The sequence below is a fragment of the Oryzias latipes genome, chromosome 13 (assembly GCF_002234675.1).
Source record: "Oryzias latipes chromosome 13, ASM223467v1".
Classification (NCBI taxonomy): domain Eukaryota; kingdom Metazoa; phylum Chordata; class Actinopteri; order Beloniformes; family Adrianichthyidae; genus Oryzias; species Oryzias latipes.
In genome coordinates, this window is record NC_019871.2 from 6175188 (window position 1) to 6188888 (window position 13701).

At 39.5% G+C, this 13701-nt stretch overlaps 1 protein-coding gene across 2 annotated transcripts in view; it reads left to right on the plus strand.

Moving 5' to 3' along the window:
* Positions 1 to 13701, plus strand: part of cntn5 (contactin 5) — a 178790-nt gene that overhangs the window by 58176 nt on the left and 106913 nt on the right. The gene's annotated exons all lie outside the window — the stretch shown is intronic.

Sequence of the window (13701 nt, forward strand, 5' to 3'; positions counted from 1 at the left end):
CTCCTGTCTACCTTCCTCAGTCCTTTCTACATCCCACTTCCTTTTAGCCAACCTCTTCCTCTGGACGCATTCCTGTACTTCCTCATTCCACCACCAAGTCTCTTTACCGTCTTTCCTCTTTCCAGATGACACACCTAGCACCTTCCTACCTGTTTCCCTGATAATCTCTGCTGTAGCTTCCCAGTCCTCTGGAAGCTCATCCTGACCACCCAGGACCTGCCTCAACTTCTGCCTAAATTCCTCACAAGTTTCTTCATTCTGTAGCTTCCACCACTTGGTCTTCTTTTCTGTTTTCCCTCTCTTCTTCTTCCTGACCTCCAGAGTCATCTTACACACCACCATGCGGTGCTGTCTGGCTACACTCTCTCCTACCACCACTTTGCAGTCATTAACCTCTCTCAAATGACCTCGTCTACATAGGATGTAGTCCACCTGAGTACTCCTACCTCCACTTCTGTATGTCACTCTATGTTCCTCTCTCTTCTGGAAGTAAGTGTTGACTACAGCCATTTCCATCCTCTTCGCAAAGTCCACCACCATCTGTCCCTCCAGATTCCTTTCCTTCACACCAAACCTACCCATCACCTCCTCATCACCTCTGTTGCCCTCACCAACATGCCCATTAAAGTCTGCTCCAATAACAACTCTCTCTCCTCTGGGAAAACTCTCTATGACCTCATCCAACTCACTCCAGAATCTCTCCTTCACTTCTAACTCACAGCCAACCTGTGGCGCATACCCACTGACTACATTCACCATCACCCCTTCAATTTCTAACTTTAGGCTCATCATCCTGTCTGAGACTCTTTTCACCTCTAGAACACTGTTTACAAACTCCCCCTTCAGAATCACTCCTACCCCGTTTCTCTTCCTATCAACACCATGATAGAACAGTTTGTATCCTCCTCCAATACTACGTGCCTTGCTGCCCTTCCACCTTGTCTCCTGCACACACAGTACATCTACCTTCCTTCTCTCCATCATGTCTGCCAGCTCTCTGCCTTTCCCTGTCATTGTGCCAACGTTAAGAGTCCCTATTCTCAAACCTATGTTCCTGCCTTTTCCCTTCTCTCTCTGGCCACGGACCCTTCTGCCTCCCCTCTTTCTTCGACCAACAGTAGTCAAATTTCCACCGACACCCTGTAGGTTAACAGCATCGGTGGCGGTCGTTGTTAACCCGGGCCTCGACCGATCCGGTATGTCTAAAGTGTTGTGGATGATTCGCATGGTTATTTTGGCAATTTTTACGCCGGATGCCCTTCCTGACGCAACCCTCTCTATTTATCCGGGCTTGGGACCGGCACAGAAGTTACTGGCTTGCAACCCCTGTGGCTAGATTCTCTGGGTCTTTTCTGCAAAAAGATAATTTCCAATATGTTTGTTTTTGTTTACCTTGCTAGCTGGGGTGATTCAGTTTAGCAGTCGCTTTAAGAAAGTAGCGGATGTATTTTCAGCTTGTGACCGAGCGACTTGACATGCGTCGAGAATGAGTCGGATGTAGTGGAGAGAATCCAGTCGTTTAAAAAAAAAAAAACTTCCCTCAGAATCAGGTAATAAATAAAACGGAAAAAACACAGGTTGTGTTCTTGTTTTCCCCTGTGGCCCGATACTAACTGACCTGTACTGGTCCACGGGTCGGGAGTTGGAGACCAGTGCACCATAGGGCAGAAAACACGTACCAGATCTATTACAGTGGACTTTTAAGAAAGATTTTCATCCCAATGAGATAGGGGTCTCTCAAATGTGATACAAATGGTTATAGGCCTTTAGGGGTTGAGTTTCTAATAATTGGGGCTTAGGGAACTTGGTTTACTTGTACATGACTGCATACATCTTGTTCCAATGCTTGTTATTCTAGTAAGTCTGTTATTTTTCATGTAACATCAATGCTTTAAAAAATGTTTTAATGACTTTTTTTTCCAGACACATAAAACATTGTTATCTTCTCTTTTCAATAAAGAATAGAAAAGCAGAGCATGCCGGAGACTCCCACACTTCCCATTAGGAGGCATGACACATTAATACAATACAGTTTACAACACCTCTGCTTTTTCACTGTCACTCGTACTATTCCCTTTAGTACAACACGAATCAGGAAAATTGGGCTTTATTGAGTGGTGTGCCGTGACGGTGGGTGAGGTGAGGTTGCATATGATGTATGGATTGTTCTATCTGTAATGATATTCTGCTGAATAAATGGTCTCAAGCATAATCAGCTTCAGTCAATATAATCTCCCTGCGAAGGTCTTCATTAATCTTACAGGCTATGGCTAATCATGTCTGTCTACTTGAGCTCTCATGAGCGTCTCACCTACTTACTGTATGCTTTTCTAATTAATTTTTTGTGTGACAGACCAGGTGAAGCTTCAGGAAGCGAGCCCGCCTTCTGTCATGTCAACAGAACAGGTTTTCAATGTTGTTTCGGCCTTTGTCTGGCGGGAAAATGTCGCTGCTGTTTGGCCTCACCTTCACCGGAGTTGTTTATTTGTTTGCATTTTAAGTGATTTCATTTGCCCATACAGCATATCAATGTAACCTCCATTAAAGCACATCGCCTCTGTGCCCTAGCAGGGTATCAAGAGCCTGCCTTTGTTCTCTTCTCAAGTCTAAAACTGCAATTTCTGCTTTAGTTGATATCACGAAGGTGATGTTGAGACATAAGATGATAACTGTTAGCGAGTTAGCGCTCTCAGAAATAGAGCAGGTTAAGCCCTCTCTACAATAATAGGCGTTTCTGATTTTACCTCCTCTGAAAGATGGAGATCATTGGGATCCACAGGAGGTCATTGATTTTATCAGATGAAGGCGACAGCTGACAAGAGCAGGTGCCTGTTAGCGTCAGTAGTCAAACGAATAGAATGGAGTGCTCTATTTATTCAGGATAAAGTTGTTTTGGTTTTTTTACTTCCAAACTGTATACAGAATGGAAATGTTTCTCCTGGACTGTATACTGTATTTTCTACTCTATGGGGCGCACTGAACTGTGCAGTAAGCGAGACAAAAGGGTCAGAGATAAGTTCATCAGTCAGTCAGACTTTATTGATTGCATTTACAGCACAGTGTTCCCTTGTTCATCGCGGGGGATACATTCCATAAATAACCTGCAATAGGTGATATCCACGAAGAAGGATTACAGATCTTTTTAGGTTGTAAAACCCCACACTGCACATTTTTTAGTTCACACTTTTCTCAGACAGCCATGAACATTTTCCCACTTTTCTCTCTTGCTTAAACTCTCAAAGTTCCAAACCTTTGTAGAAAAATAAGTTCAGTATTATTGAATGAAACCAAAGATTTGATCGCGATAAAGATTTATGTAACTGGCCACGTCTCTGTACAGGAGACACAACTCAGACAGAATCAATCAAACTTTATTTATAAAGCACTGTCATATATAAGAAGATTTGAGTGACAAGATAAACAATCAGGACACAGAGCACAGTGCGCTGTTAAAAGAAAAAAAAAGCGTGCAAAGTTGCGCTGAAAGGGAACACTAATTGTAAAACTGTTTCATGACATGTTACACGTTAGCCCCATTATGCTATGTTTACATTGGCAACGCATGTTCAAGTGACCACTTCCAATGAAAAGTCTATCAAAAACCCACAATTTGGGCCTCCAAACTCTAGCATTCACATGTCGCTACGCAAGTTTCAACAGCTGTACGTACAAAATAATGCGCGTCACTTGAAGGCGTGTTAAAAGTTAAACCAGGCTTCTTTGACCAATGAGGGACTCAGATCTGGTAGTGACACAGGGGTAACGTCATTTTTCCTTCTCAAAAGTGCCAACTGTTTGAAAATTGATCATGAAAGAGGAATGAATAATTGCGGTTTGTGCCTGAACGGAATTATATGACACCACGTCTTTCTATCAGAATAGAGATGTGACAGAAAAAGCCTGGAGCAAGATTTGCAGGATTCGCACCGCGTCGACATTTAACACCAAAGCCTCTTCCATCTGTGAGTACGTGTGCTGGGTAGCAGCAGTTCAGTGCAAACACCACAGAGCGCCGTGTACCTCTCAATCCCTTCAACATCTGTAAACACAACCAGACTTAATTCATATATAAGGCGCTCCGGATTATGAGGCACACTGTCGTTTTTTGAGAAAATATTAAGACTACTAAGTGCCCCTTAGTGTGCAAATACTGTGCTTCTTTTAATACCTCAGCAATGGTGTGGGAGACTTAAAGCAAGAGATTTTGTTTTTTCTTTAATAATAACCTATAAACCATTGAGTGGATAAAAATAAACCTGCAACATTTCTTTATGTTTGCTTTTTAAAATAATTTTAAAACATCTTGCATTTTATGCCCGTTTTGGGCCGTAAAAAAAGAAATTAGATTCCCTCCGCGTGTCCTCAGTGACCCATTTCTTCCTCAAGTCAACCTTGCAGTGAGAAATGATTACTTGCATGCCAGTTTATCACTGTAGGGACTCTTAATCCACTTTCAAATGTGCACCACAGCAGTGAAACGGTTTGAGCCATGGGTGGCCACCCTGTCCAGCATAAAGAACTAAAAATATATGACACATTTGTAAAGAGTCTCACAACAAATGCCCTTTTTTTCCACAACACCAGATCCTTGCATAAATACTGTCACTAAAGAAATGTTGAGCATCTTTAGAGTTTGTTCACTCAGCTGGATACCTGGGAGTCTTTTCGTAGCGATTCAAAGCATTTTCTTTTGTTCTTTTTTTTTTACATTTCTGTCAGAAAAATGAGGCATGACTCGCAGAAATCGGTTGATCATTGACTTAAACCTGAATGTAGCTCATGTGACAGTTGGAGATCAATGTGGGAGAAAAGTTTTTACAAAATTTGTGGACTTTTTCTTTTTGTCTCCAAACACATTGAAGTTTAACATAAAAAGTTTGTTCCCAGCTGGGATGATACTTTTCTGCAACCAAAAGAGGATTCAAACACTGAGCCGTGAAACAGCTGATGAGAGCTGGGACTTTAGCTCCTTGTTTTTTGATGATGCCTTTTGCAACAAACTTTCAAACACTGCTTCGTACCACAGTCTTCTACCTTTTAAGGTCTAATTTTATTCCTGTTTATATTTAGAAAGTGGAGGAAAATTGTGCTTTTCGTTATTAAGATGACTCTAAAAGGCCGAAACTTTAAATAGTAGGAAAGTAGCTATTTTTTTAAATTTTTTTTCATAAAGAACCATTTAAAAACTGGGGTCCTTTAAGGGCACAACACAAAAAGTGCATCGGTCATTCCAATAATTCCAAGCATTTTCCGCCTTACCCCTCTGTATTTGGCATGGAATTAGGCAGATGTGGAGTAAATCAATTGCTTCTAATTGAACAAATTGTAGGAATTTCCATCTTTATAAGGTGGAATTGTCGTAAAGGTGACCATCTATGCTGACCAGAAGCAATTAAAAAACAATAGTGGAGCTTAAAATGTCAGACAGGGGGTAGGACTGGGTGAGGGGAGTTTCAAAGACTCTTTAACTCTTTAACTCCAGAGATGTCGCCGTTGACATCAAAATATAACACATTCTTTGACGTATCGCAACTCTGTGTCTGTTTACGTGATCTCCGTGAATCAGCGGGTTTTGAAGTGGAGAAAAGAGACTTTTCTTACACTTTGCAAGTGTATTGACATTAACTTGCAATACACCACCAATGTAAAGTGTTGCATAACAGTACAAAGCCACTTTTCTCCATGACAGAATCCGCTGATTTACGTTGATTGTGTAAACAATTCACCACTGTAAAGTGTTGCGTGTCAGCATAAGGATGCTTTTCTACTTGCTACACAATCAGGTGGGATTACATTAATTAACAGTTTATTACCATCAGTTGACAACTGAAGAGTTACGGTAGTTGAAAGTATTGTGGAAGATAGGATAAGAAGCATCCTAGAGGGTGTGTCTTGCAGGCGTTCCCGAAACAGGCAGTAAAATTAGTTTCTATGAGCCAGCTCAGAACCGGATAGATCTTGGTCAGCAGGACGATCTGAAAGTAGCCTGATGTCTGCTAGGCTACAGAGGTTTCTGATAGCAGATATCAGGGCTGCCAGTGAGCAAGCTGTGAGAACCACAGCAATAATGTCTCCTGCTGGGACGTGAAGTCATTCTGTCACGGTGTCATGAAGATAAGGAGCTGAATGCAAAAAAACAGAAGATGTTTTAGGCCTTAGTCACAACTGCCCATGCGGATGGATACAGGCTGTCTGCTGGCCAAAAACTGGGCAAACGTAATTGGGGCACGCAGGTGGCCAGTAGGAAATATGATGGCCGTAGACCACTCTGTGAGCCTGTGGGTGTGAATGTTCATGCACGTTTTTCTACAGGCATGCCGTAGGTGACAGGTTGTAGCAAGCACATGTGCAAGACACAAGGGTAAGTAATTGGGAGTTGCAGGTGTGTGGGCCGAATTTTTTATTTCTTTTATAATGTCCCCCAACCTTGGACACAGCACAAGGGCCCCGATAGTGCTGTTTAAGCGATAAGTGTGCGCTCTCTTCTTACAGCCTGACTGTTAAAAATGTGAAAATTAGACAATTAGGGTGAACTTACATATCACCTGCACACCCCATTTGTGCAGCAATTGCATAATTAGTAAGGAGCGTAGATTTTTCTAACGACTAGAGCGTGACGTAAGGCCAGCGTAAGACAGTTTCACCAAGCAACTTAAGCATCCTTTACAAAGTTTAAACAAGAAACGGAAACATTACGAGAGCAAATAAACCAGAATGACATAAAACCACGACTGCTTTGAAACATGGTTAGATGCAGAAAACATGGAGACCGTTGTTCTTAGTGTTAAGGTAATCAACAAAACACAAACGGCTGTGGTGATTAGAACCTGGTGTGAACATGACTCAAAACAAAATGACAAGAAGAAAGGAGTAAAAATAACTTACCCATTTTAGTTTTGGAACACTCCCCAATCCTGGTGACTGTAAGGATTTTAGAAGACACTATGAAGTTTTAGGGAATATTTACAAAGAATGTTGAATTCTGCTCTATTTTTACAGGAAGAAATCTGTGAAAAAAAAGATAGTCTTTTAATCAGTTCTCCTTAAGAAACTCTGCCTGCCAAATTTTGGACCAGCTGAAAGCTTTTCAGAGAAGTTGGAACAGCTCAACAATAAAGAATTGCAGTAGTTCAGACCGAATTAATAATTCGCTGGGCTTGGAAATATTCATATTTTTTACTTGCAGATGGCGATTCAGCTTGTTCATATGATTAAGAGTGTTAGACAAAGTGGGGAATCCACATGGGTCGCCAAGCTCGGAAGAGTTCCTCCTTTTATTTCTGAAGCCGCTGTACTCGGTTCAAAAGTTAGATGACATAAAAGAACAGCATGTGCCCTCTTATTAGCCGTCTCATGGCAAAGGAAAGAAGCTAATCACTGGGGAGGTCATCATCAAGAGCAGCCACTAGGTTTTTTTTTTTTTTTTTTTTTTAATTATCTGTGATGATGAGCTGAGTGTAAATGCAAATCAAGACCAAAAATAAATAAGGAAGAAATAAATACAACATTTTTTGTTTACTTATGGCCACACTTGCCTGGATTCCCTGGGAAATCTGGCCTCAAATTTGCTTTACATTAACAAACATAAGTTTTTCATATGCTTTGGTAGCAACAGTCTTCTGAGATGCAATCCTTAGGGTTAGACCTCACTTGGCTGCAACTACTAGTGAAAAATTGCCAACAGAAAAAGATCATCAACCGAACTCCGATCATCTTTTGATCTATTGAAAAAGTCTTCCCAGTGGTCTTTTAACTATGATTATGTTGTTTTTTAGGCAAAATTATCTGTTTATCTGTGTTTATAAACATTTTCTGCACATTAGATGACTAATGTTATTAAACTATGTTAGTATTGGTGCAAAGCTGACAAGCTTCAAGCTGGAATTTTTTGAAAATAAAGCAAAGCATCTAAAGAGCATATATTTTTCAATAGTTATTGAGATGAATGAGGGTTTTTCTAATCTAGAAGAAACTCAGCTGAGCTTAGAAAACTCTCAACAGTTTTTCAACAATATATTACAAATTGCCATTCCAAGAAAACCAAATGGGAATTAAAGTATTTCTGAAAGATTGCCAATTACTTCTAGTTTTGCAAAACAAATAACACAACAAATGGGGATGTAAAGCATTGATACTGTTTTAAACCACTGCCAGCCATACAGGATAGATTCATATTCATCTCATATTTCTGAGATATTTAATTGATTAGACGACTCAATGTTGTACATTATATTTATGCACTTGGGATTTTTGTATGTATGTTAAATAAAGACAATTGTCATAAAATATGAGCTGCAAAGTGTTGTAGTGCCTAACTCTCACCTCACAGTGAGAGGGCCCTAGTTCAAATCTCAGCTGAGTATTTTCAGTCTGGAGTCTTGCAAGTTTTCCTCAAGCATGTCTGCATTGCTTTCCGAGAACTGCTCATTTATAGGTTCAGTGTTGTCCGTGACTCTGAAAGGGATTCGGTGGGTTCTGTTGATGGATAGATGGATGGACATGAAATACTGAGTCTACACAACAGGCTGTAGCACATCCATACCCAAAGAACTTTCAGAATTAAAGTGGTTCATTCGGAAGTTATATTTAAAAACAGAAATGTGGTCCATAAATCGGTTGCAGCAGATAATTTGAGAACAAAAACTTATAGTTTTTGTTTAGAACAAATAAAAAAATAAATAAAAAATAGTTGCCGATTAAACATGAATGAATAGTAATAAAGGCATAAATTGATAGATGAGCTAAGTCAAAAAAGCTAGTTGCAACCCTAATTTTAACATGTAGATTCCATGTTGAATTGAATTGATTTTTATTTTAGACAAGTGAAAACAAGTGTAAAATAACAAACTAAGACAAAAACAAGACAAAAATTATATAAAACAAGAAAATTATATAAAAAAAGACAAGACAAAATTATATAAACACAAGTCCAAAGGGAGTGAGAAGAAGAAAAATCTTATAAACTCTCACCCCCTTTCCTTAAGTCCTTACTTTCCCAATTAAACCCAGTAGACCCACCATCAAAGTCCAGTGCCCTACCCAAGTGTATATTTGGTTACAGCTGCACATATAATTCTCATTTCCAAAAAACATGCAAATGAATAACAAAACGTATTCTCAAAGTATGCAGATTTACAAATGCTGATGTTCTGTATTTAATATAATATATATTAGCACTTTATATAGTCAAAATAGGTGTGTTTTTCTTTTTATTTTAGGGGTGTATGTAGACTGGGCACATTTGGTGCACTCAAAGTGAACCAGAGTTTGTTTCCCCCGATAATCCGGAACAAAGTTTCAGTCTCACTGCACCCAAGCAGACGCTGTTCCAAGAACCGCTCTTTGACCCATCTTTCGAGGTGATTTCGGATCTTTTCCAATCACACTGAGCTCCGGTTTGTTCTGAGGTTTTGTACGTCTGAACAGTCTCTGTGCTCAGAGCAGAAATACTGAACCAAGCGCAAAGTTCAGGACCTGATCCAGACCAAAATAAGTGGACTCAGTCCAGACCAATGGCCTTTTCCAGTCTGAATACACCCTGAAATTACCACCACAAAAAGAGTCTGTGTATTGTAGTAAGCTTTTACTTTAACAGCTAAATGAGCAGTTAGTGTTGAGAGTGTTTTAAATCTTGTTTAAATGAAAACAGTGCAGCTTTAAAAAAGCAAACAGTCCCAACCTGCTGTATAATAAGCTGCTTCCTTGTCATCACTCCGCTCTTCTCTCAAACAGACTCCAACTGTCACATCACAGCTGTCAGTGGATGAATTTACATGTGTGACAGGATCATACAGGAGCCATTCTCTGCTTGGTTCATGCATTTACAATGGACCATGTAAAAACACAAGATTTCTTTTGTATTCTTCTTAGGATCTTTTTCCTGTTTTTTTCCCCTTTTGCTAACTGTCTTGGTGAATTGGGGGTTTAGTTAAATTAAAAGAATGAAAACAGAGCAGCCTGACACCAGCTGCCTCATGTCTTTCTTATTATTAGCTGCTAATGATGTTGTGAGCTACAGTCTGCAGTGCATTCACACCACCAAGAGGCAAAGTCAATTGGAAAGCCATTGTTCATTGTTAGTGTTTAGTTAATGTATATTAAACATAGGAATCTCTGCTGTTTTGGTCTCATTCTTAAATGAAGATGCTATTCAATTGTACTGCAGCGGCGAGGAAAAGAGAGGATAGAAATCAATGGTTTTGTTTGTTTTCCTCCCTGAAACAGCTTTCCTCTGTGGCATTTTTACTTTTCATTGGAAACATAAAGTAAAAGAAAAAAAAATTTAACTTCTACTCTGATCATCTTTTGATCTATTTCCAAAGTGTTCCCTGTGATTTCACTTAATTATAATTTTTGCAAGTTTTAGCCAAAATTAAAACACTTGTGTCGTTTTCTAGGACATAGTTTCTGCAGAGCTGCAGTATTAGAAATTTGCCGCTGTATTGAGGACGGGACTGTCAGCTTAGTTTCCGTCACCTTTAATTGTGAGCTCTCTGTTTACATGATTACAGCCCCGTTGCCGGTGCAACTAAAATGGTGAGCAAAATTTGAGCTATCCAGCTGTTCAGTTTTGAGTCAGATTCCAGCTCAGGGGAGGAAAACGAAGATGTAGATCGTTCTAATCATCTACAAGTGGATGAATTGGAATAAAGCAGAGCATGGAGCTTGTAGTTATTTATGTAAGTTATTTGTCCCACACAATTTTTTTTTGTCTGCTACTGATTCACGTTTGAATAAAGATATAGTTTATTTTTTTGGAGTGAAAGTCACTGTTTTTGGCTCAGTTTGGCTGGTGGTGCGACTTATACTCAGGTGCGACCTACATGTAATATAAAAAAAAAAAAACATCCACTATAGGGCACTGTAGGTGTGTGTATCAGTATTTTCTACTGACAGGAATGCAGAAGAAGAAGCACTGCTCAGTCATAGCTGGGCTTGGCAGAGTTGATCCAAAGCGACTCAGAGGATGAAGAATTCAACAGATTTAGTGATTTGAAGTTATATAGAGTTTACTTGACTTGTTAAGATGTTCTTGATGCTATGATTATCTCAATAGTTGTTCACTTGTTACGTGAATATTTTATTTTTCTCCTATGTTTTATAAAGCTTAATGAAGCGTACACATATTCAGTCTAGTATCTATTTTGTTGCTATATTTGCCTTTTAAAAATGAAATGTCCATTCTTGGTCATGTATTCTTAAATAATTTCCCCCTAAAAGTGCAACCTATATATTAATTTCCCTTGTTATTATTCTTTTCTTTGGAACGTGGCACTAAAACGTAATCTGTAGTCTAAAAAAGACAAAAAATCAGAACTGCAATTTTCATTTTCTTTATTTATGTCCTTTCGCGTGAGAAAATCCCTTAAGCACTTGTTTAAAACACCAAAAACACCATTGTCATCGCAGTGGGTTTTAAAAAACGTCAACGGAGAGGAAGTGGTTTACTCCCCTGTCAACCAAATTTCCATACTTTATGAATCAACTACCGAGCTGTCACCGATTGCTATCATTTGCTTTAAAAACTCTCAATAATTTTAATTTCAGACATGCTTTTATACCCCGCTGTCCCTCAAAACATGTTATATCCTAATTACCCTCTCTCCGTTTTTAGACAGCCGTATTTCTGCAGCTGTGACAAGTCCCCTGGGATACATAATTATTTCTCAGTTTTCTTCAGTTCACTTTATCAATCTTCCCACCCTCTTTTTTTTTCTTTTTTTTCAGAACTTTGATAAGACTGTTGCTGGGCGGATGCTTCTAGTCTTTTGCGGTTCAGTTTGAGTTTGGTGAATGTCGACGTTTCCATCACACATATTTTATGAAGACATGAACGTAGCTGGTGTTAGAGGAGACGATGCAGTAGACGGCGTTAGATGGAGGAAACTGATTCGCTGTGGTGACCCCTGAAGGGAAAAGCCAAAAGATGATGTGATATAACAACTGAGTACAGACTTTTCATATTGGAGATAATCAACTCCTCTAACGGTGTCACTCAAAACTTTTTCTAAAAAAGTAAGTGGTGGGAAAACATACTGACCGTAATGCCAAGTGATAGCATGAAATGTGCTTGGGAGAGAAGGATTTTATGATATGAGCATTTACCCTGGTTTCCACTCAATCTGGAACTTTGATGATGTACTCTGCAGTGTACCTTTTACTTCCTGGAACCACACAGTTTCCCATAAAAGCAAAGATAAGTGTCTTTCATGAACCGTACATAAAATGGTTCGCATGGAGCAAATACTGCTGTCAGATTGTAAAGAAGAACAAAGAAAAAACTAAATACACGCTATGCTGAATAGTGTCTTTTGACAGAGTAAACAGGGTTTCTGCTTGTAGGTTTGGCTTCCTGTTCAAATCCCAGCTGGGTTCTTTCAGTGTGGAACTGGTCCCGCTGTGACTGTTTGTGTTTTGGTTAATTGGGTTTCCTCCTTGGGTCCAGAAACATGCCTGTTAGGTTAACTGGTGATGCTGGATTGAGCAGGAGGGTTATTGTGCATGGCTGTCTGGTTTTGGACTGTTCTGAGTCTAGCCTGCCTGCCACACGTCTGATGTCAGCTGGGATAGGATCCAGTATTCTTCAGTGCTGAAAGAGATTTAAAAAAAAGTTTTGCTCTTTAAGGAGAACTTTAATCCTTTCTGACACTTGCTTTGGGGTTCAGCTAAGGATTGTGATGTTGATGCTAATTCAAAGGTTTTTATTTGGGGTTTCATACAACTTTCCAGGGTTGTTTTTTTCAACCTGTTTTTTTACATTTTATGTGTCTGAGCTTTTGTTTGTTTGTGCTGTCTATACATTTAGAAAACTTAATGTTTTATCTGAATTTTGTCATTTTATTGAAAGCAGTTTCTTTTTTTTTCCTGTTTTCTGGTTTTCAAGTCCCAGATGGTGGCAGATCTCTCCCTGTGCAGGTCCCCAGCCCGGATAAAATATATAAAAACTCTCTGCCAAATCACTTGTGCGAATCACTGAAAGCTGATTCACTGTGGTTACTCCCTGAAGGGATGTGCCGAAAGGTGAACATCATCACTAAATGAAAAGGTGGTTTATACTCAGAGAGAACCTTCCCACACAATAGGGCTACATTAGATTCTGACTTTCCCTGACTTACTTTTTTCTAATAATCTTGATCAGGATATTCCAGACTGATCTAATGAGCTCATCTGATTCAGGTATCTAGGTGGAAAACAAATATAATAGTTGATCTGGAAGGATCATGATCGGGCAGGTCCACCCGTCAATATCACATTGAGACGATCAAATGTTAAGGCAAGCTTGTATTTATCTTTTTTTTTTTACTCAAATTTTACCCCACAGAGACTTATAGGTTTGGCTGAATGTTTCTTAAAGACCCACTCTGATGGAAGTTGTGTTTTTGGTGTTTTTAATGTGCTCTTGTTGCATTGATGGAGGACATATATTAAGCTCAAAATTGCACGTCTGAGTATTTCTTTATTCAAACTGTGGTGAATCAGGAGCAGGTGAAAAAAATGGGGTTTGAAAAAGATCTTATTTATGACGTAGAAAAGACGCTGGGCGTGGCCACATGTTCCCTGCTCTGCTCCATTCCGATGCATCCACTTACAGACTAACAGATCCATGAACGTCTTTTTTTTCCTCGTCTGAGCTGACATCTGGCTCTAAACTGGTCGTCTGGATAGCTCTGATATTGCCCATCATTTTTGTTCCACCGTAAT